This window comes from Podarcis tiliguerta (assembly GCF_965153285.1).
Source record: "Podarcis tiliguerta genome assembly, chromosome: 16".
Lineage (NCBI taxonomy): Eukaryota > Metazoa > Chordata > Lepidosauria > Squamata > Lacertidae > Podarcis > Podarcis tiliguerta.
Window position 1 is genome coordinate 25,583,614 of NC_139549.1, and position 24,283 is coordinate 25,607,896.

The window sequence follows — 24,283 nt, forward strand, 5'->3', positions numbered from 1 at the left end:
TATTAGTGTACACAACCCTTAATAATTTGGAAGCAGTTTACCTATGAAATTGCCTTACCCACTCAGTCACTTTGACCGGTGGAAGTGGCACTCTTACAGGTGCCACCTATTACTCCTGCAGTTGTAAGAAACTGGCATTTTAGAGCAATAGCAGCCACACATTGGAACTCCCTGCCTATTGACATCAGGCGGGAGACTTTGCTGCACTCTGGGGATTCGAACCCGAGTCTCTCCCAGGCCCTAGTATGAATAAGAAAGAAGCCATATTTGGACGGTTCTGGTGTGTGTACTGAACAGGTCCAGACATTGCTGCCATCCTTCCCCAGCATGAACCTCATGCCCAGCTGAGAGCAATACCCCAGTTCTGAGAATGATGCTCTGCCAGCCTGCTGGTTCTTCCACTGCTGGCCAGAATCCCAAGCAGGCATCTCGGCTCAGCTCCTCTTTGCCAGGAAAGAGCCTGACAAGTCATCTGTACTTGTTAGAACAGTGCCAGGGAGAGACTTTTTTTAATGGCACTTTCCAGGGGAGAGGCGTAATGAATATATTACCCCAGATGCCAGTTTTATTTCCAGTAGTTAACTGAGCCAGGAGTGAATTATGCCCGCCCAAATACCATTCAAAAGCCATAAAATTGCAGGAAATAACCTTTGTGTTGGAGGCTAATTAAACTAATATTAATTGAAACGGGCTTCCTGATGGGAGCCCCCTGCTCCTCCGCAACTGCACTTTGAGGATTTGCCTGACCCAGAAGGAAGCGGCTAACAGGGCAGGTTTAGCAGGGTCAGAGGAGGAGACCAGAGATGGACAAAGAGCTTCCTCTCCCTCTTCTCAGAATGCCTAGCAACTCTGGAGAGCACAGGAAGCATAAGCTAATGCATAGCTCAGAAAGAGAGCTACCATTAGACAGAGAGACACGGCACAGAGTTAACCTGTGGAACATGCATCCACTGGATATAGTGTTGGCCACTGACTTGGAGGAGTTTGAAACAGGATTGGAGAAATTCATGGAGAGCGAAGGCTATCAGTGGCTACTGGCTGCTAGGGCTTTGTTCCACCTCCACTGTCAGAGGCTTCTGAATACCGGTTGCTGGAAACTGCAGGAGGGGAGAGGGCTCCAGGGCCTGGGTCCTGCTTAAACGGCCTCGGTCCAGCATATCTGAAGGAGTGTCTCCACCCCCATCGTTCTGCCCGGACACTGAGGTCCAGCTCCGAGGGCCTTCTGGCGGTTCCCTCACTGCGAGAGGCCAAGTTACAGAGAACCAGGCAGAGGGCCTTCTCAGTAGTGGCACCCGCCCTGTGGAATGCCCTCCCATCAGATGTCAAAGCGATAAACAACTACCTGACATTCAGAAGACATCTGAAGGCAGCCCTGTTCAGGGAAGTTTTTAATATGTGACATTTTAGTGTATTTTTCATCTTTGTTGGAAGCCGCCCAGAGTGGCTGGGGAAACCCAGCCAGATGGGCGGGGTACAAATAATAAATTGTTGTTGTTGTTGTTGTTGTTGTTGTTGTTGAAGGTTTCCCACAGGCATCTGGTTGGCCCCTGTAAGAACAGGTTTCTGGGCTGGATGGGCTGTTAGCCTGATCCAGCAGGCTCTCCTTAGCTTCTGAATGCCAGTTGCTGGAAATGGGATGAAGGGAGAGTGCTCCTGGGCTCAGGTCCCACTGGCAGGCTTCCCATGGGGACATCTGGCTGGGCAGCAAGAGAAAGGAGTGTTAGGTGAGATGGATCATTTGCCTGATCCAGCAAGGAGGCTCCTCTTATTTGAGATAGACAGATGATATAGATAGATAATAGATAGATGATAGATAGATGATAGATAGATAGATAGATAGATAGATAGATAGATAGATAGATAGATGATAGATATAGATAGATAGATAGATGATAGATAGATGATAGATAGATATAGATAGATATAGATAGATAGATAGATAGATAGATAGATAGATGATAGATAGATAGATGATAGATAGATGATGATGATGATAGATAGATAGATAGATGATAGATAGATGTTGTTGTTGTTTAGTCGTTCAGTCGTGTCCGACTCTTCGTGACCCCATGGACCAGAGCACGCCAGGCACTTCTGTCTTCCACTGCCACCCGCAGTTTGGTCAGATTCATGTTTGTAGAGATAGATAGATAGATAGATAGATAGATAGATAGATAGATAGATGATAGATAGATAGATAGATAGATAGAGAGAGAGAGATAGAAATATAGAGATAGATGATAGATAGATGATAGATTAGATAGATAGATAGATAGATAGATGATAGATAGATGATAGATAGATAGATGATAGATAGATAGATGATAGATAGATAGATAGATAGATAGATAGATAATAGATAGATAGATAGATAATAGATAGATAGATAGATTAGATAGATAGATAGATAGATAGATAGATAGATAGATAGATATAGATGATATAGATAGATAGATAGATAGATATAGATAGATGATAGATAGATAGATAGATGATAGATAGATAGATAGATAGATAGATGATAGATAGATGATAGATAGATGTAGATAGATAGACAGATATAGATAGATAATAGATAGATAGATGATAGATCAAGTGATGAGGCTTTGAAAGTGATAGAACAGAAAGCACAGAGGCAACAAGCTCAGATTACCCAACCTAGGAGTGACGTGGATTAATGGGGATGCAGGGGGTAAACCTTAACTGGGAGCAACACCATTTTTAGAGAGGCATGCATTCCTTTGTCTCTCACTGTGATTATTAAAGAACTTATCTGGTAACAACGCTCCTTTTGTATGATCTGCTTATTTACTGCCACCGGGGGAGGGATCCGATTCCCCGAAGCCTGGCAACAAGTCATTCAAGGACGCATCTCAGCTGGGAAAATCGTTGAAGGAGCATATTTAGCAAGACCAGTAAAGGATGTGGTTTGGCTAGAAAGGGGGTGTCCTGGGAAGAATCCTGAGACATGGAAAAGCGTGGACAGGCACAATTGGCTCCTGGGCCTGAACTTCTTCCACCTGTCAAATTGTCCTTACCCCATATACATTCACTTGACCACTTCGATCTGAGGAACTGGCACTATTCAATGTGCCGCACAGTACTCATTCCACATTTGTAAGAAATCATTTGTTTCATGCGGCAGCACCTACACTTTGGAACTCCCTGCCTATTGATGTCTGGGCAGGCATCTTCACTGTGCTCTTTTTGGCACCTGCTAAAAACATGTTTGCTTAGACAAGCCTACCCTGATATGTAGAATTCTGACATGTGTTTTAATCTGTTTTTAGTTTATTACTGATTTAAATTATTATTATTATTATTATTATTATTATTATTATTATTAGCTGTTTTTAACAGTGTTCACAGATAATCTTATTGTCCTGTTCTTTTTGCAATCTGCTTTGAGGGTTTTGGTTTTTTAAAAAAACAATTAAGTGGTCACTACAGTGGTACCTCTGGTTACGTAAGCTTCAGGTTACAGACTCCACTAACCCAGAAATAGTACCTCAGCTAAGAACTTTGCTTCAGGATGAGAACAGAAATCGTGCGTCAGCAGCAGGAGGCCCCATTAGCTAAAGTGGTACCTCAGGTTAAGAACAGTTTCAGGTTAAGAACGGACCCCCAGAACGAATTAAGTTCTTAACCCGAGGTACCACTGTATATTGTATGAAACTGATCTATAAACAAACCTTGAAATAGCAGACAGACAGACAGAACCAGGAGCCAGGCTTAAAACCAAAGTGCTGCATTTAAAATTTTACATCGCAGGCAATTTGCACAGTTTAGGGGAACCTAACCAGGAGCAGGAGAGAGGGAGGGAGGGAGGGAGGGAGGGAGAGAAGCCTTTTGTGGCTTTGCTCAGAGAACTTGAAAGGGAGACCGACAAGCCGATGAAATAATGAACTTTATTTGATTTTATTTTCACATTTTGGACCTGGAAGGGGAAAAAAGAAAAAGCCCAGCGAGACAATGCGGACTTAGAATCAAAGCCAGCTGACCTTCGCTTGATGACCCTGCAGGGGGAAAAATGAGCTCAAAATATAAGATGGAGAGAAAGCAGAACCGTCTCCTGGCTTATTGTATTCGTTTCATATTTCCCAGGGGCATCAGCTGAAGCTGTTAACAAGTGGCTCACAAATGAATCCATTCCCCTTTCATCTTTTTTTTTTGTCTCTTTGCCTCTCCCTCCAACCTCAGCGTTAATATAGATTTCCCTGCTGCTAGATCCCCTGCTAGCTCCTCTCTGAGTCAGCCTTTCTGCAAGGACTGTGTCATTTATTTCCTCATTTCCTAGCACTTCTCTCTCTTTTTTCCCCTTGTTCTTCCACCACAGCTCCCAGGAGCACTACATTTCCTGAATCTGCACACTCATTTCTGAAACACTCTGCTTTCCTTTCCCTTAGCCTAAACTGAATCTCCCCACCGGTTTGTTGGGGGCTCCTTCCTAAAGAGATGAGAATCTGTCCATCAGAGAAATAGAGCCAGATTCCTGCTAGGCCTTTTCTATTCATCCCCTCCTCGACTCTTGGCTTCCCCCTGTTGGGAGCATAAGACTCAGGAAACAGACTGCATTTGCAGGCCTCCACCGGTGCCAAGGCAATTCTCGGAAGGACACGGCAATAAAGAGGAAGAAAGGAGAATATCTCATTTGCTCCAGAGTTCCTTCGAAGCCGGGCTCCTGCGCACCTCATTTGGCAAGGTGAGAATCTCCCAAATCCTTTCCTGGTCTTTGCTAGCAGCAAAGAATAAAAGTGTGGGGCTTTGCTTTAATAGAGTTTCGTGTTTATGGGATGAGATCAGCCAGGAGCTGTGCCCGGGAATAAATAAGTCCCCAAGACACAAAAGTCAGCAGCAAGGAAGAAAAATCTGCTCTGGGTGGGGAAGGAAGGAGGGAGAGGCGATTCTGTGATAACCTGAAAGTTATCTGCTGATAAGGAGGCCAACTGTGCTTAAGGGGTTCCAGAACCTACATAGGTTTTCAGGGAATAAATGCACAGAGCAATCATTTTCAGAGACATAAAATGGAGCCATCTCCCATTATTGATGCTAAAACAGGGGTGAAGATTCAGAGGCCTGAGGGCCCTTGAGAAGCTTCCCAGGCTATCCCTTCTCATCAGCCAACCATCCCTCCCCTTCACCCTCTTCTTGAGTGTTTAGTCCTGGCTAGAAGGTGCTTGCCTGGTTGGAGGAGAGAGAGGGGTTTGTGAGTGTAAAATTGTACAAAAGTAAAATCTATATCCAATACTCTACACCAGAGGTTTCCAAATGTCAGGGATTGGGCAGAAGAGGAATGGTGGAGACCTCCTGCCCAGCCTGACCCTTCCAGAGAAGAAGGAGACAGTTCAGAATTACAACAGGGGTTTGAGGAAGGTCACAGCTCAGAGGCAGTTGAGGGGGAAAGCTGGGAAATAATGGGAGAGGAGGAGGAAGAAGAAGCACCAGAAGGGAAACAGCTTACGGACACATTGTCTTTAGAAAGCATTCCATACCCCCCTTCTCCCAGAACTCGGCGACCCTTGAAAGTAGTAGAGCAAAGGGCTTAGAAGCAAAGGGCCCTCAGTGCCACCCATAAAGGACAAGGTGACGAATGAGGAAGTGGGAGAAAAGGGGGCGGAGAGTCACTCAGGACAATGCCATTATTCCAAGAGACTGCATTCCCAAGCCTCTCTCTGTGAATATTGAATAAAAAGCATATGGTAAGGACTTTTCCTTGTCATATCCATTCCTGGAAACCTGCCATGGGGTTGATTCCTCTGCTGCCTGACACCAAACTTATTTGGCCTACCCCTCCCTTTGGGGAGGGGGCACTCAGCACACACACACACACACCCCAGGAAATCTACCTTCTTTAAGCGAACAAACCAAAAGATGCAGTGACAGATTTGCATTCTTTTATGTACCTATATTTCTACCTACATCCTACAACATGGTAAAGAAAATGTGGTTGTAAATATGACACCTTGGAGCTTGAAATTGTACAATTATTTATTGAAGTAAACCACGGTCACATTACACACAGAGTTTGCCCAAGCACAGGAAAACAACCTCACCTCCAGCGTGACTGCCAGATCGCGGAAAGACATTGTCGCTGTCCCGCAACGGCACCTGACCTGCTGGTAAGCGTCATTACACAACAGATGAAACATGTATGAATGGTTTTTTGAATTTTTCTCTTCTTTCTTTATGCTTCCACTTCCCCCTTATTTTTATTCAATGCCCCACAGTTGCACCTGAGGCTACCACTGCCCTCCTGGATCGTTCCAGCGCCTCCCAGGGGGTGGTATTGCTCACATTGGGAAACACCACTCTACCCACTCTTTTCCAATGATGGAATGTGGCCCCTGGAATGTTGCTCAGAAGGGAAGGCAGCTACTGTACTGAGTTCAAGACATACTCCACTCGATTCTCCTTGGATAATGAGCCCAAAGCTGCAGAGCTTATAAATTCAAGGCTTATTTAAGCACCACAGACAGCTCTTTCCAGAGTGCAGAGCCTACATCACAACAGGTCTTACCTGTTCAGATGGTCTCCAGCTCTCTACTACAGCAATATCTTCCCTGTGTTGTCTAAGAAGGAACCAGCCAGGCCTGATTGAATGGGGAGCTCTCCAAGGTGCTGATCTGATTTCCTGAAACTATGAGTCTGGGGTGGGTAACCTGCGGTCCTCCAGATGTTACTGTACTACAACTCCTCTGATCATTGGCCACACTGACTAGGCTGGAGCCCACCAACATCTGGACAACCACAGGTTCAAGCTATAGTGTGGTGATACCTGACTTGGAATTACCTACTGACCCCTTCTAGCTTCCAGCTGCCCCTAAGGAAAGTGCTGGGCACTTTGTGAAATATTTTTGAACTCTGTCCTTTTTTTGGTATCTATATTTATGCTGCATGGGGGAAGTTTTTATGGGGTCCCAGAAGCAGCTCAAAGCAGTATGGAACAAAATCAATAAAAAGTTTGAAAACAAATGATTTACTTTAAAAAGAGAAAAGGCAGGGGTTGGGGAGGGCAGTACCATAAAAGCAAAAGAGAGAAGAGCCTGCTCCATCTGGCCAATGGCCCATCTAACCCAGCTTCCTGCTGTCACAGTGACCACCCAGATCACTCAGACCTTCAAGCAGGACCTTCAAGCAGGACAAGCAGTCCTCTCCCCTCCTGCAGTTTCCAGCAACTGCTATTCAGAAGCATTACTGTCTTCGACCGTGGAGGCAGAGCATAGCCACTCTGGCTAATAGCCGTCAATAGCCCTCTCTTCCATGAATTTGTCTATTCCTTATTTGAAAGCCATCTGCATGGGTGGCTATCTCTACCTCCTGTGGGAGGAAGATGCCTACCATGGACTACAGTGGTACCTCAGTTACAGACGCTTCAGGTTACAGACGCTTCAGGTTACAGACTCCACTAACCCAGAAATAGTACCTGGGGTTAAGAACTTTGCTTCAGGATAAGAACAGAAATCTCATGGCGGCAGTGGGAGGCCCCATTAGCTAAAGTGGTACCTCAGGTTAAGAACAGTTTCAGGTTAAGAATGGACCTCTGGAATGAATTAAGTTCTTAACCTGAGGTACCACTGTTGCGTACTTCCTTTTATCTTGCCCGAATCTTCCTACATTCAGCGCCATTGGATGACCATGAGCTCAAGTATTACCAGAGAGGGACACAAACATTTATCGATCCACAGGCATCGGGTGGGGTGGCTACATCAGAAGCAAGTAGCCAGGGATCCCCTCCGAAGCTCTGGAAGGGCTTCAGATGCAACTACAGTGGTACCTGGGTTACATACACTTCAGGTTACAGACTCTGCTAACCCAGAAATATTACCTCAGGTTAAGAACTTTGCTTCAGGATGAGAACAGAAATCGTGCAACAGTGGCACAGCGGCAGCAGAAGGCCCCATTAGCTAAAGTGGTGCTTCAGGTTAAGAACAGTTTCAGGTTAAGAACAGACCTCCGGAACGAATTAAGTTCTTAACCCGAGGCAGCACTGTATCTGGGAATTGCAGTCAAATCCGCCTCCCCATCATTTTATTCCTCTCCTCCTTAAGGAGGAACCTTCATCAAGTCAGCCCTGGTGCCAAGGGAGGCATAAATAGGATCGCTATCTCCCCCTCATTCATAAAAGACTGGAATCCCTGCCTGTTAACAAGTGCTGTGTAATGAAGGGCAAGCAATGGTGACCTCTTGGAGACTAAATGAGGCCCACTTAGCATCCGCATCACTCCCTGGACGTCCATTCGGATTCTCTATTACCGAACTGACTAGGCCTGACACAGGCTCCTCCATTCCGCTTCCTATCCAGGGATCGCGTGAGCAGCTTAAGAGCTGAGTTTACCCTCGGAAAGAGTGTTTGCTTATTATCAACAAAGCGCAGCGCTCGAGGTTGCAAATCCCATTTGGGCCACAGGGGCCATAACAAGGCCCAGTTTAAAAGCGGGCCTTTAAGCAGTTTAAAAGCGAGAGAAAATGTAGCTGTGCAAAGCTGATTGAGACTGGCGTCCCGTTTAAAGTGGATCGCCAGCCAATCCCAGCATCAGCCAAGGGGTTCCTGGCCTGATGGCAGACCGGGCCTGGTCAGCAGCCAATTCAGTTTAAATGTGGCAGCGGCCACAGGGAGCCTGAACACAAATAAGGCTTTTAGAAAAATGCTCAGCAGTGCCGTTGTTAAATCAAGCCTTCTACAGATGCAGAGGCATAATCAAGCTAGCCATGTTCTCTTCAAGCGATGGTTTCTGTTTATTGCTTAGCTTTTCTAGTAAGGTCATTTCCCATACAGTTTGGTACCAGTGGTCCATGTTCACTCCTGACATGTCTTCCCAGTGTCTGGCTATGCTGCTAGCACTGGGCTCTTCTTGTGTTCTGAACCTACCGTATTTTTCGCTCCATAAGACACACTTTTTTTCTTCCTAAAAGGTAAGGGGAAATGTCTGTGCATCTTATGAAGCAAATGCGTGGTCCCTGGAGCCGAATTGCCCAGGGCAAAAAGCTGATCATGCTTAAAAAAAAAAAAAAAAGAGGTTGTTTGCCGATCGGGGAGAGAGATAAGGGATGCTAGAGATAAAGGAGGCTGCCTGGGAGGGGGGAGTTAAAGACAGCAAACTTGCAAAGCGGGGAAACAGGAAGACTAAAGCAATAAAGAGAGAAATTAGAAGAAAAGGAGGAGCAAAAAACTGCTCCAGCTAAGGAAAAGACACTAAGGCAAACAAGAGGGAAGGGAGTGTTGAAAGGAAACAGCTGATCGGTGGGATTGGAAGAGAGATAAGGGACGCTAGCGGAGGCTGCCTGGGAGCGGGGAGGTAAAAGCCCATGGATCCTCAGGATTTTTACATTGTGTCACCCCAAATTCACCATCAGATCACATAGCATGTCCATGGCTACAGCCTGCACCCAAAAAATCACACACCCACTGTTGCGTGGGGCCGCAATGGCGTGAAAATGCCTGGTGCTGAAAGGGGTTTCAGACTTGCCTCTTTTCATTCCTTCCTCTGCCCCATGGCAAAAATCTCTCTCACGCTGTTCCTTGTTCTTTCCAGATGTTCTTGTTTCAAAGCATCCAGGAATCCCAATGCTCCAAGTTGATTGTGAAATCTAGGAGCGCCTGGTTTCTTTGAGATGACTGACATTGGGGGGGGGGGCAGGAATGGTGGTGGATGCCTCTCCTTCCGGATATGCACCTGGATGGGCTCCCTGCCCATTTCCAAGGAGCCTGCCTGATGGCTTCCTCTTTTCTTTGCTTTCTATCCATGAAACCAGCTGGCACCTTATTTTTCCTGTTAATGAGCCTGCACCAGAGGAGGGGGAAAGGGACTTGATCCCTACCAGGTTTTCAAGTCCTCCCCCCCCCACACCTCCATTTCTCAAGTAGAGCTGAACTCCTTCTTTGTCCTTGCCTCAGCTTCTAAATCTGGAAATGACTGAAGCTGCAAAGCACTCCCGAAATAAATCTTGTCAAAATCCGAGCTCCAACACCCTCTCCCCACCGCTACCCCACACCAGAGGGTGAGATTTCTCACACCCAAACCAAGACTCAATGTATTAAAAGACAGGTGAGGGTATTCGAGGCTGCCTCAAAACCCCATCCTTTGATCCACGAGCCCTAGATTTGTTTGGGAGCTGACTCCAGTGACTCATGGAGACATACATCATCTGCAAAAGGGAGCGGGTGGCGCTGTGGTCTAAACCACTGAGCCTCTTGGGCTTGCTGATTGGAAGGTTGGCAGTTTGAATTCCTATGACGGAGTGAGCTCCCATTGCTCTGTCCCAGCTTCTGCCAAATGAGCAGTTCAAAAGCATACCAGTGCAAGTAGATAAATAGGTACCGCTGCAGCAGGAAGGTAAACGGCATTTCCGTGTGCTCTGGCTTCCATCACGGTATTCTGTTGTGCCAGAAGCAGCTTAGTCATGCTGGCCACATGACCCGGAAAGCTGTCTGTGGACAAACGCCGGCTCCCTCGGTCTGAAAGCAAGATGAGCACCACACCCCATAGTAGCATTTGACAGGACTTAACCATCCAGGGGTCCTTTACCTTTGCTTTACATATGTTACATCCTGTGTATCGGGGCAGAGAACACTTTTCTGCCTGAGGGCTATATCCCCTTGGGTTGGGGGCACATAGCTGCAGTGGTGGGCATGGCCAGTGGCAAAGTGGCCAGAGCAAGGAATGTGAATTGTACCTTTCTATAATAAGCTAGTTTCTACACACACTCTCACACACATCAGTCTCTGTCCTCCATCCAGACAAGCAAGAGGCTGGAACAGAGTTTAAGGGTGCATTTCACCCAGGCAAAAAACATTCAAGGAAGGTGTGAAGCAGGACCAGCGAGGGGTGTGGGCAAGGGAGAGAGGGTCTGGCCTTGCAAAATTTCTGCAGTCCAGATAGAGACTCCTGGAGGGCCACATTTGACTCCAGGTCTGAGTTCCCATACTCTTGCTGCATGTTCATTTAGCTGTGGTGCACCAGTGTCCCCTCGCCCAGTCCTGGTGCAACCCAACAGTGGATGGCTGCTTGCAAGAGTTTCTGGTTGGCAGGGAGCCAAACAGTCCTCCTCGCTGTCCTCATAGCAATCATCACAGCTTTGGGCGGTTTAGGCAGTGGGTAAGCCTTAGTTTTCCTTGGAGGGCAGGTTGTAGCCTCTGCCTGCCCCTCGAAAGGTAAGGGGTATCCCATTAAGGGATCCAGGAGGAGCTGTTTCTGTCTGGATGCCCAGGCAGGGGCTAAGGCCATAGCACTTCTCATGGTGGCAATCCTGCAGAGCCATTCCTATTTGATGTAAGTCATAGGACCTCCTCACTTCAGGGTTGACCAGAAAAGAAATGCTTCCAGCCGGCAGGCTGAATATCGATGGTTATACCCAATGCTCATGCCAAACCTCTAACATCTGTAATAAATAAAGTTGTAGCCTTATTTGATCCAAAGTATTTTGTCCTGTCTGTTTCTTCTCCATAAAGTCAGGGCAGCAGGATGCAACACCTGGGCATGCAAATGCTTAGCTGCAGGCATCTCCTCCCCAGCCCAGCCTATGCTGAAAATAAAGTCTCAACTACCTCATTAGGGAGGAGTGTCAAATGAATTATCATCATTACTTGTAGAGCACCTACGATCTAAGTGCTGTCCCTGTTATAAAGCAGGAGTAGTCTGAGGATAAATGCCAGGTGATTTGGATTGCAACTCCCATCGGCCCCAGCCAGCATGGTCCATGATCATAGCCGATGGGAGTTGTAGTCCAAAATATCTGGGAAGTACAAGGTTAGCTACTACTGCTGCCTCTGCTCATGTTGCTTGCTAATCTTACAAAGTGAAGTGTGACGACTCCCCTCCCCTTACAATTAATATTATATAGTAAGCTAAGGAAGTCCTCAAGGGATGCGGGTGGCGCTGTGGGTTAAACCACAGAGCCTGGGGCTTGCCGATCAGAAGGTCGGTGGTTCGAATCCTCGTGACGGGGTGAGCTCCCGTTGTTTGGTCCCAGCTCCTGCCCACCTAGCAGTTCGAAAGCACATCAAGTGCAAGTAGATAAATAGGTAGCGCTCCGGCGGAAAGGTAAACGCTGTTTCCGTGCACTGCTCTGGTTCGCCAGAAGCGGCTTAGTCATGCTGGCCACATGACCCGGAAGCTGTCTGTGGACAAACACCAGCTCCCTTGGCCTATAGAGTGAGATGAGCACCGCAACCCAGAGTCATCCATGACTAGACCTAATGGTCAGGGGTACATTTACCTTTTAAGGCAGTCCTCAGCTCACAATCTAATAGACATGATACAAAAGCGTAAAGGCCAACTGAGGGGGTTAAGTTGCTCTCCCCGTTGACATGATGATCTTCTTAGGATACAGGGAGTGCAGCCTCCCAGCAACCCTAGGTTGCCTGCTTCTCTCTTAGCCCAACCTAGGGATGCTGGAGATTGAACCGGGGCAGACTCCCTTCTCAATATAAGCAGCCACCTTAGGCCAAGTCAGCGCACTGGTCCATTGAGCTCAGTGTGGGCTACACTGACTGGCAGCACTTTCTGGTGTTTCAGGCAGGAGGCTCTCCCTCCCCCAGCACACCTGGAGATGCTGGGAATGTTGTGCACGGCAGATGTTATGGTCCATTATTTTGACTGGCAGTCTCCGGAGAGAATCCTTTTGAACAGAAACAGAGAGCGCGAGAAGTCTCTAAAGGAAAAATGACTGGCAGCATCTCTCCAGGGTTTCGCAGAAAGGAGACATTCCCAGACCCACCTAGGATTGAAGCTGGGATCTTCTCTACCAAAAGTCCATCCGTTTTGTACACTACTTGTGAGGGCCTAGAGCAGCCTTCCCCAGCCTAGTGGCATGTGTAGATATGCATATATAGTTGGTCACAATTTGTATTGTTAAAAGAGTAATGAAAACAAATTTAAGAAAGAAACCACACAAAAAATGATCCTATGAAACAGCAATGCTGAAGCTCAATCATGAACCAGATATGTGGTGATTTGGGGGTACCAAGGAGGAGGATGGCTGCTTTTTCACCTGGGCTTTGATCAGCATCTAAGCTGAGTCACAGTATGGAGGGGAGGGGGAGGAAGGAAGGAGGGCGTTTTTCCCCTGAAAGGGCAGTGACAAAAGAGATCCTGGGAAGGCTTCATCGATACTATTCTCCTTTGAGCTTTTTATTATTTTGCTCAAAAGGCCCTTTCTTCTGAGTACAGAGAGAAAGCCCTTGTGGCAGTGGGGAGAAAGTACGGGAGGGGCGGTAGAGAGAGAGAGAAAGGAAGAAGGAAATGGAAAACGTCCAGGCCCATCCTCCACATTAGCGAAAAGTCCAAAAGGGATGGCTGCCAGTACTAAAGATAACAGCATCCTCATTCTCGGTATGTGACCCCTGGAGTGAAACTGGGCAGCCTCTAATGGCTGGCACCACACTAGAGTTCTGTGACCTTGAAAGGAAGCATTTAACCAGGGCTCACAATCTAATGGGCACCTCTCTGGCCTTAATTGCTTAATTAATACTCTGGGCACAGGCGTTTGGAAGCCGGCAGGTGTGGTGGGGGGAGTCACGCTGCCCGAGCGATGCTCCCGCGCATTAGCATTCAACTTGGCTCTCCGTGGCGAGGGAAGAGCGAAGAGGGGTGCCAAAGGAATGCAATTAGTGGGACATTCGGCCAAATGTTGCTTTTGCATGGAAGTGCCCAACGCCGTCCCGAAAGCGGGGTGCAGCCAAGCGTGCCGGCCTGGCACAGGCCCCGGGCTGGCAAGGTGTCCATGCCAGCCATTGTGGATGGAGCAACAAGATACTCCGGCTGAGTGTCCATGCCAGCCATTATGGACGGAGCAACCACCACCTCTCCCCTCATCCCCTTCTGGACCCATTTGCTGCTGCTGTACAGCTTCACTGCTGCCTGGAGGTGCTCTTGATGGATGGATAGAGGTTGGGGAGGAGAGGACACCTGCCCCCTTGCCCTCCTCATCTCTGGATCACCTCCCAGTTGGGTCTGTTGAGCCCCAGAATGGGTACCAGCATGGAGTTGTTTGCTTGGAGAGCAAAGAGGAAGCCATCAATCCTAACTACCAGGCTAAGCAAGGACATGCCATTGGCTCGCAATGAAATTGGCCCAGCCACGGCAGCGGGAAGCTGTGTTTGCAAGCCTCGGAAACAAGGGTGGCTGCTAGCCATGATGACTAGGCTCTGGCTCCATGTTTGTCAGAGGCAGGAATGCTTCTGAATTCCAGTGGATGGGAATTGCAGGTGGGCAAGAGTGCTGTTGAGCTCAGGTTCTGCTTGCTGGTTTCCAATTGGGGCATCTGGTTGGCCACTGTGAGAACAGGATGCTGGACTAGGTGGACCATTGGCTGGATCCAGCAGGTTCTTCTTACATTGTAATGGGAGAACATCTGCGAGTATTTCCTTTTAAAAAAATATTTATTTGGTTTTTCAAATTAAAATTTTACAGTGATATATCAAACATAAAAACAAGATTCCAAGGAAATCTCCTGGACTTCCATCCTCACCTTTGTGGGTCCTATTATTAATCATTTCCTCCCGCATCTTTTATGGTAATCCAAATCCTTTACATCTCCATTGTGTCCAGAATTCAGCCTTAAACTACAGGTGATATTCCAATCCTACTAACGATTTTAACTGTTTACAATGGTCTTGAAGATAAGTTATAAATTTTCCTCATCTGCCAATTTTTCCAGGTAGGGCTGAGAGAGGATCCTGATCTGAAATCCAAGAAAACCACCAGTGATCTGATGAATACCAGTTGCAAAAAGCCACAGGTGGGGAATTCTTCTGCTTGGGTCCTGATTACAGGTTTCCCACAGTCATCAGGTTGGTCACTGTGAGAACAGGACTCATCTTCCTTCTTACGAGGACAGGGTGCACTGCCTGAAGCCTTCGGATTTTTGCAAGTCCAAACTGGGGAGACTCTTAAGGATCGTATCTTGCAAAGGTACAAATGAAGCTACCATTGATCCATCTAGATGGGGATTGTCTAAACCAGGTATGGGGAAGCTTTAGACAAATTCATGGAGGAGAAGGCTATCAATTGCTACTAGTCATGAACTCTGTGTGCCACCTCCACTGTCAGAGGCAGTGATGCTTCTGAATACCAGTTGCTGGAAGCCACAGGAGGGGAGGGTACTGTTCTGCTTGGGTCCTACTTGAGGGTTTGCACAGGTGTGTGTGTGTGTGTGTGTGTTTACCCTCTGGATGTTGCTGAACTCCAACTCCCATCAGCCCAAGCAAGTGTAGCCAGTGACCAGGGATGATGCAAGCTGTAGGTCACCAACATCTGGAGAACCAAAGGTTCAACACAACTGATCTATGCTGGCTGACAGTGGCTCTGCAAGGTTTCAGGCAGGGGACCTCCCCGTCAGCCCTCCCTGGATTGAACCTGGGACCTTCTACATGCAAATAGATCCCAGACCACGGAGACCCTGAACATAAGGAATTTGGAAGATATTCTAAAGCTATTTCAGATGAGGTCATGCCACTGTATAACTTCAAATAATAGACTCTCAGCCTTCAGAATAGCTTTCTGCAGTTATCCAGCAGCACATGAGGCAGTATGGTGTAGTTGTTAGAGTGTCGGTCTAGGACCTGGGAGACCAGCATTCAAATCCCCAGTCAGCTGTGAAGCTGGGTGGGCCAGTCACTGCCTCTCAGCCTAACCTACCTCACAGGGTTGTTGTGGGGTTGAAATGAGGAGGAGGAGAACCACATACACCACCTGGAGCTCCTTGGAGAGAAAAATGGGATATAAATGCAATAAATAAATATTATTTGTGATGCCATTCCAATCACTGAGCTATTCAATCCTGGGTGGGACTAACTGGATTTATTAAAAGGGGAAAATATGGCTGGATATTTGTCCAATCTTTTTTAGGGATTTCCCAACCCAGCCAAAATGTCCAGTTTTCCCACCCTCAGAAAAGGAACTAGTTCTTAATCAATGCAGCCCAAGTCAAAGTATTCCTCCCACATGCATTCTGGGAGATATGCAGATAACTCAGGTAGCTTTCGTGGCCCCATTGGCTGATTGCAAAGAAGGAAGAGAGGGGGAGAATAGGTCAATCCATGCCCGAATGAGGCTCTCATCAGGCATCGCCTTGCAGCAGCCAAGTTGCTGTCTGTCTCCTTTTGAAATGTCTAGGAGCGATTTTGGCTCTCGCTAAGTAAACTGGGTCTTGTTCCCACTCCTGGCAGAGAAGCAGCAGCTGCAGCTGCTGTTGAGGAAGGAAACTGCTTCAGACAATGAATAATGGGCTCTGTTTTTCTGGAAAACCTGAAAGTGGAGACTGCCAATCTCAGCAACAGTCTTCCGGAGAAAGGGGAACCCAGGGCTATTTTTCCCACCCTTGTTTCAAAGTGCCTGAAACAGATTTACTCTGCGTAGTGATACCTTTCTAAGGTTTTTTAAAAGGTGCAGCTTAGAGAGGCGGTCAAGACTAGCTGGAAGGAAGCAGCGGAAGCTACCATGTGCTCAATCAGTGGTCCATCTAACTCAGTGCTGTCTACACTGACTGGCAGCAGCTTGCCAGTGTTTCAGGCAGGAGACTCTTCCAGCCCTACCTGGAGATGCCAGGGGTTGGATCTGAGAGCTCAGATTCTAGAACTCGTGGTTCTAAATAAAGGGATGATTTAAATGAGGAGCTACTTTATACCACGTCTGACTGTTGGACAATTTAGCTGAGTATTGTCCACAATGACTGGCAGCAGTTCTCCAGGGTTTGAGGCAGGGGTTTCTACCAGCTCTACCTGGAGAAGCTTGGATACAGTTGTCCAGGTGGGGTCTGACCAAAGCAGAACAGAGCAGTGGCGTAGCGTGGGTTGTCAGCACCCGGGGCAAGGCAAGTAATTTGTGCCCCCTAACCCGTGGATTTTAGCACTGATTTTAGCACTGCGAGTGCGAGCGCGCGCCCCCCAGATGTTGCGCCCGGTGCGGCCGGGCCCCCCTGCACCCCCCACGCTATGCCACTGGAACAGAGTGGTTCTATGACTTCGACTTCCCTTGATCTGGGCACTATACCTCTGTTGATGCAGCCTAGAATAGCATTAGTTGTTATTGTTTGTTTCTTTTTGCTGCTAACTCATGTTAAGCCTGTGGTCTGCTAAAACCCCCTAGATCCTTTTCACAGGTCCTGATCTCAAGCCAAGTGTCCCCCACCCTATATTTGTGCATCTGATTACTCCTGCCTATTCCATGTAATCCCTAGTTCATTAAAACCTACACTTCCTTTGTCCCTTCGACTGGGCTGGCCAACTTTCTCAGTGGCAGCCCCTAAATGGTAAGATCCCACCGAAGTGTGTCTGGCATCACTTTCCATGCTTCCATCACATTTATTTGTCTATTGCATTATGTCCCACCTGTTCTCCAAGGAGCTCAACAGTGGCGCGCAGTGAAATTTTTGTAGGGGAACAGGGCCAGAGGACAGGAGGGAGGACATCACACATGTGGCATCCTAACGTCATGCTCGTGAACATCGTTCCTCGCTCACTAAGCTGGGCACTGTGGGAATGTTGTAGATACTAGGAGAGGATATATTGATTTAATAGTATCCTTCCTAACTCTTGCTTGTGAGTCAGCAGCAGAGTGACATTCCTCAATATGTAGCAGGAAGCTAGTTGGTAGATTCATTTGAATCTCTTGATGTAAGCAATCCAATCTGGCTTTGTTCAAATTGGGTTTTGTTCCTGGCAAGTCCCCTTTTTATCTCTCCTAAAAAGAATAGACACAAGAAGCTTCTTTTAAAAGTAGCAGTAAGTTTATTCACATTCAGTTCACAGTTGGATCCCTAAAGGCAGGCTTTAGCTTGCAGTTACAGATACATTGTGGCTTACATCCTTGTAAGGATGGGCCCATGTGCTGCTGGGAGAGAGCCAGCAGTGAAGTCCAAGAAAAGAAAAGGCATCAAAAGAGGGAAGGTGGCTGCATGACTGGACCGTTTGTGGGGTCTGCAAGGGTCACGCCCACCTACCTGGTCATATGCAGGGGGAGGATGCTACAGACCAGGTATAGCAGGAAGTTCAACTGGCTAGATCAACATCCCCCTGTCTGTGTCCACTCTAGGCAAACAGGAAGTGTTGCACTTGACTGCTTATGTTACATCCCACAGGCAGAAGCTTCCCGGGCTATGGGAAGGAAGTGCCAGGCCTCTGACAGAATGTTGGAGCCCTCCTGCCTCCTTTCCAAAGCCAGACCAGCTTTGGGAAATTGGCAGAAGGGCTCTTGGACCACATCGGAGCATTGTGCCTCCATCCCCAAGCAGAAGCTTCCTGGGCTTTGAGAAGGAGGTGTCACGGTCTGGGTTAAAGGTAGTTGGAGTCCTGGCTTGGTACGTCGGGACCGGGGTAGAGATTGGGAAGCAGGAATCAGCAGTCCAGGGGTCAGGAAGCCAAGAGTCCACAAATTAGGAAACCAGGAGTCAGGAAGCCAAGGGTCCAAGAGTCAGGAAACCAGGAGTTAGGAAGCCGAAGCACAGCTAGGTGAGTTGTGTGTTGCTGTGGCAAAGAGCCAGAGGGAAATGCTGGTCTTATATACCCCTCCCGGCTCTTGCCACCAGGTGCTCCGAGTCTTCTGTCAAGCCTCACCTGTGCGGCCGCTCCTTGCCCTTCCAGGCCAAACTCAGGAAGGCCCCAGTCCTGCGAGGCCCTACCAGTCACAGGGCCTGGCTCCTGCACACACTCCTGTCAGCAGTAGGCACCAGGCTTTCATACTTCAATACTCTAATTTATCAGGAACATTTAGGAGACTAGCCCAGTCCACTGACCGCACGCCACTGAGCTCAAGATGTGTGGCATACTTAGCAATTGCTCTGCACTCTTTCAATGGGTGGTTAAATTTAACCAGCTCCTCCATTACAAAGCACGACTGAGTGAATGAAGCTGGTTGCTGCCAGGCAGTGAGGGGCCTTGGAGAGCAAATGCGGGGGAGGGCGGGTGGGCGGGGGAATTACCCAGATAATAGATCAGTTGTGTATAAAATAGTTGCTATGAAATTAGTTCTAATTGGCTTCAACTGCTCCATTAATTGGACCGGAGTGTTCATTATCTGTACTCCTAGCACTTGGCTTAGAGCCCTTAGAGCTCCCTGAGCAGCTTCATGTCATGAATGGGGGTCTCTCTGGATTCAACCAGTGCTACAAACAAGCAATCAATCAATCCAGAGTGACTCCTCCCCTTCGCTTTGACAGAGCTCTGCTATTGACCCAAAAGAATGATGTCCAACATGCTTTCTTTGTTGCCCCCAATCTGGATGGCATGAGAGAAGATGTGAGGTCCCTCGCTGCTCTGGTATGTTTGCAGGTAAACATACTGGCATCAGTGGAGTTCTCCTGAATGCAATTCACCAATTCAGTCAGAAGCTGTGCATCAGAAACTCTTGCGCCATCATCAATTTGTCATCCCCCTTCATCCCAGAATGAAACGTCACTTCTCACTGGGAAGGACAGGAGTGAGACCCTCTCAGCGTATATAACACCTGTGCTCAGAGAGTTGCAACGGTTGCCAATTTGCTATTGGGCAAATTGTTGTTGTTGCTATTAGTATATGAAGCCCTTAACAACTTGGGACCAGTTGACCTGTGAGATCAACTTACTCCACATATGCCTGTCAGGAGCTCATCCTACACCCTGGCAGAGACACATGCCTTACTGGCATGTTCTCTCCCTCCTGGTCGATCGTTCAGGAGTTTCAAAAGCTTTCTTCAGCCCAAACATCACAGCAACCGATGCCAACAGACACCAGCACACTTAGGAATCCGCAGTCTTCGCAGCTTGCGTAACAACCTCAGCAACTCAGCATTTTGGCTAATCTACTTTATTTACATATAAACACACACGGAGCACTGCAACATGGCTCCCTCTCTCTCTAGCATCAGACAGCAAAGAGAAAAAACAAAGGACAATAGCCCCACTTCATGGAACACAGTAACACAAACACCCTGTCTCCATCACTTCCCACTTTGTGGAGTCAAAACATATACCATCATGTGATAGACAAAAATCCCATGGCTGCAATCATGGAGCAGGAATTCTAACAATGCCCACTTGACCACTTCAGTCTGCAAAATGACCATTCTCACAGGTACCACATAAGACTTCGGCTTCCCCACAACTGTCATTACTGAATATGTGGGTGGGCAGTATGAAACCTTGTCACTCTGAAGAGCTTTTGACATGGGTGTTGCAGCTAGGATTTATATAGGCCAGCAATGGAAAACCTTGAAAAATCTGCTGTTCTCTGTGTGGCATAAGAACTTATGGACTTTGCGTGTTGTGGGGAAAATTACACATAAACTGTTTGTCACCAGGGGGATGGAGGAATAATAATAATAATAATAATAATAATAATAATAATAATAATAATTTATTTATACCCCGTCCATCTGGCTGGGTTTAAGACATCCAACATTCACCATCCATGCCAGGTATGGGATGTCTTGATTAATATTGGTGGGTCACCATTTCTTTCTCTTACTGTTTTGCATATAGTATGGTGTAATACTCTGCTACCACACTTTGTGGCTGTTAGTAATGGTAAAATAAATAAAGAACCAGACATTACAGCAGGAATAGAGAGCCTGTGTCCCCCACCTGGATGTTGTTGTTCGGCGACCAACCCTATTGGCCACTGAAATACCAAAGTCTGTGTCATGGATGATGCAAGGGACAATGCTGAAAGCTGAGCAATGAATCTGAGCACTGGCTTCCTCCAGGAGGAAAGTGATGGTTGTCAGAACCTCAGAGACCCAATAGCTGAATTAGGTTTGAAGGGGGAGGAGGAGAGTGATTCAGCGGTGGATCTGATTGCACTGAGCTAGAGGGATGCAGAGCCATCTTTGAAGTGACTTTTGGAGGGCCGGGTCCTGCATCAAAGCATTCCTGATGATTCACATTAGCTTCCAGAATAACACACATCATCTCTCCTCATTGCGGAGCAGGTGGGAGTTGATCAAAGAGACATTCTTTGAGAAGACAAAATTAAATCTCGTTAACGGGGAGGTCAAGCAGTATGGAAAGTTTCAATTTTGACTGCCCGTCAACATGCAAACATGTTCCCTCAACCAACCGAGCCACTGTATTTGTTTCTTGGTGGCTTGAAGGAGAAAGAAAGCTGCTCTTAGAAGGCAAAGCCCAGCCAGGGCCAAGGTGGAATAGACCCTTTCAGGTTCCCCTTGAATCATCTCAGATCTTTCATCCAAATAGGAACATCCAAGTGCAGACAAGAGCCACTGGTGACCTCAGGATGTGGGGAGAGCGTGAGAAATGGTGCGAATCCCATGTGAGGTCTATTCATCCTTCCTTGGAAATTCCTGAGGAAGAAGGAATCCCCAAACAGGTTTCAATATGCCTGTCGGGGAGAGGAGATGGGTTAAGCGGTAGTCGCGAAATGACCTCATTGCCGCAAAGCCCTAAACTTGGCAAAAGAGCTGAGCTCCCGACATTTTTTGTGCTTTCCTCTGCTCGGGTATTTGTGAACAGATTATCACTGATTGGATTTGTCTGTTTAAATTTTCCAGGTTGATGGTTCTTAGCAAAACAAGCCCATGAGGAAACAACCCAATAGGCATCACAAATACAAACCAGCTAACCAAGCTTCAAATAGAGAGGCGACTGATAAATGGATTGTTCACACACATCGGGTTGCATTTCCCTGCAATTCAGGGTATTACGACCCAGAGGGACAACGGAAGTCATATACAATTTGATCTTCAGTCTTTTTCTTTTTTCTTTTCAGAAAGAACGGTGGGGGAACACCACTCTCTTTGTTTTTGGCCTCCTGTGGCTGGTTCCTGAGAAAAGAATCTATATGTCTATATTTATATCTACAGGCATCTAATGTCCAAATCAAGGGAAGTAATAGCACCACTCTGTTCTGCCTTGGTCAGACCACGCTTGGAATACTATGTCCAGTTCTGGGCACCACAGTTTAAGAAGGATATTGACAAGCTGGGACATGTGTAGAAGTGGGTCACCAAGATATTCCAGAGTCTGGAAACTAAGGAATGGTTGAAGGAGTTGGATATGTTTAACCTGGAGAAGAGAAGAGTGGGAATCAATGCATGAATGGCAGCAAAAAGATCCCTGACAGGTGGCCAACCAAACTCTTAAAAAACCTCCAGTGAAGGAGAATCCATCACTTTCTGAGGTTGTCCATTCAATGGTCAAACAGCTCTTACCATTAGAAAGTTCTTCCTAATGTTTAGTTGGAACATAGAATCATAGAATCATAGAGTTGGAAGAGACCACAAGGGCCATCGAGTCCAACCCCCTGCCAAGCAGGAAATGCCATCAGAGCACTCCTGACATATGGTTGTCAAGCCTCTGCTTAAAGACCTCCAAAGAAGGAGACTCCACCACACTCCTTGGCAGCAAATTCCACTGTCGAACGGCTCTTACTGTCAGGAAGTTATTTCTAATGTTTAGGTGGAATCTTCTTTCTTGTAGTTTGGATCCATTGCTCCGTGTCCGCTTCTCTGGAGCAGCAGAAAACAACCTTTCTCCCTCCTCTATGTGACATCCTTTTATATATCTGAACATAGCTATCATATCACCCCTTAACCTCCTCTTCTCCAGGCTAAACATGCCCAGCTCCCTTAGCCGTTCCTCATAAGGCATCGTTTCCAGGCCTTTGACCATTTGGGTTGCCCTCCTCTGGACACGTTCCAGTTTGTGAGTGTCCTTCTTGAACTGTGGTGCCCAGAACTGGACACAGTACTCACAGTGGCCATCCTTGCTTGTCATTTGAATCCATTTGTTCAGGTCCTGCCCTCCAGAAAAACAATCTTGCTCCACCTTCCATGTGACAGCCCTTCAGCTCTTTGATGATGGCTGCCATATCACCTCTCAGTCTTCTCTTCCCCGGGCATAACACACCCAACTCCCTCACTCTGCTCCCTGCTGCCTGCCTGCTTATTTACACCCAGTCCAGGGGGTGGTCCTGTCTGTCAACCTTGTCCTTGTCCTCCTTCCTCTCAGTGTTGCCCTTGTAAAACTCGCCAGGGGGAAGGAGAATGGGGAGAAACCCTGAAGGAGTAGGTTCTGCTTGACATTGGCTCTGGTGCCACATACACAGGCCTGGCATACTCATGAGGCAAGATAGGACAGCTGCCTCGGTCAGCAGAATCCACAGAGGCAGCAGATCTGGCCTTCAAGGTGTGCTGGGCACAGGGATAACCCTTGAAACGCAGTCCAGGACCGGTCCAGAATCTGGAGGTTCCGCTAGGAGTCAGTCCAACAGGGCCAAGGAAGGAAACCAGGCAAGGACAGGTTCAGGATCTCAGGCAGGATCTGACCTACAGCAATGTTGCTCCCGCAACCTGGGGCGGGGTCCGTCAGCCTTCTATCTTTGTCGGGGTAACGGCCAGTCCTGATCCCCCTGCAACTCACCTCCCTGTTTCACCCGAAGGCAAGCACTCCTCCTACGAGTACTCAGGTCTCTCCTTCTCTCAGACCTTAGTCTCTGCAGCTGGGGAGACGTTGGTGGGTTTTTAGACCCAGGGGCCGCCTCAGCCTCCCCTGACCCAACTGGTAGTGGAGCACCTGTAAGTGATGGCCCAGCTGAAGGCAACGAGGTAATCCCCGTATCTGGAGCCAGGGCAGGCTCAGGCCTCTGACTCGGCCCAGCTGGTGCTTGTTGCAGGGGAACCTGTGCAGACTGGGACTCTTCAGGATCAGGCCCCAGACTTGGTTCAGATGATGCCTGAGGCAAAGGATCCAGTACAGACTGAGTCTCCTCTGGTTCCGAGTCTGAGCCCGAGTCCCAGGCCATCACACAAGGAATGCATCTCCTGCTGCTGCTGTGATGCTAGCTGCTGCTGCTGTGATGCTAGCTACAGCTGCTGTGATGCTCCTTGGAAGCTGGATCTGCCACACCTTAGCTGCCTCCCCTGTGCCACCTCTACAGCTGCCTCGTGGTGAATAGGAGACACTGTTGGTCTCCTCCCACCTTTGCTCCCATTGTAGATCTTTATTTCTCGCTTGTTCCTGATGTAGATCTTCACTCACCACTTTTCTCCCGGTGGGACGGGAGGAGGCACCATTTTATGCTTTGCCTCAGGTACCAAAATGTATTGGGCTGGCCCAGCACCTGCTGTTCACTCCTTACCTTCCACCCTACTAGCTCCAGTGGGCACCAGCCAGCACTGAGAAGTGTGAGGGGAACCAACAGCATAGGTGGCATTCTGCCACCATCCATGGCTTTTCTGCTAACCTAGCCCAAGTTGTAGCATTTGCCTCCAAGCCTAAGCATTGGGTACATGATAATTTCAGTGCAGCCGGTCACAGAAAACATCTGGAATCCCTGTTGAGAAGCAGGTTG

At 47.8% G+C, this 24,283-nt stretch overlaps 1 long non-coding RNA gene across 1 annotated transcript; it reads left to right on the forward strand.

Annotated features, from left to right (window-relative positions):
• Positions 1-3,909: 3,909 nt before the first annotated feature.
• LOC310666757 lies at positions 3,910-6,119 on the forward strand. The gene is made up of 2 exons (XR_014506013.1): positions 3,910-4,702; positions 6,023-6,119. It is a non-coding gene; the product is annotated as an uncharacterized lncRNA (long non-coding RNA).
• The last annotated feature ends 18,164 nt before the right edge of the window (positions 6,120-24,283 follow it).